Genomic DNA, 546 nt, shown 5'->3' on the forward strand with positions numbered 1-546 from the left:
TGTGTGTGTGTGTGTGTGTGTGTGTGTGTGTGTGTGTGTGTGAGTGAGAGAGTGTGTATGTGAATGAGTGAGTGTGTGTGTGTGTGTGTGTGTGTGTGTGTGTGAGTGAGAGACTGTGTGTATGTGAATGAGTGAGTGTGTGTGTGTGTGTGTGTGTGTGTGTGTGTGTGTGTGAGTGAGAGAGTGTGTGTATGTGAATAAGTGTGTGTGTGTGTGCGTTTGTGAGTGAGAGAGTGTGTGTATGTGAATGAGTGTGTGTGTGTGTGTGTGCGTTTGTGAGTGAGAGAGTGTGTGTATGTGAATGAGTGTGTGTGTGTGTGTGTGTGTTTCTTTAGGGTTAGTAAAAAATAATACGCAGTCATGCTGTAGAGCCTTAATTGTATCTTTCCCAATGATTCGCAGTACTGGGACACATGGTGTGTAAAGTGAATGCCCCTTATGAGTAATTAGTGGTCGTATATAAAAAACAGGCTTGATTGCACTTCATTGGTCAAATAATACGAAAAAGAAGTAACCCAAGGAAATTAAATAAACGCACAAAAAGAC

Source organism: Penaeus chinensis, chromosome 20 (genome assembly GCF_019202785.1).
Source record: "Penaeus chinensis breed Huanghai No. 1 chromosome 20, ASM1920278v2, whole genome shotgun sequence".
NCBI lineage: Eukaryota > Metazoa > Arthropoda > Malacostraca > Decapoda > Penaeidae > Penaeus > Penaeus chinensis.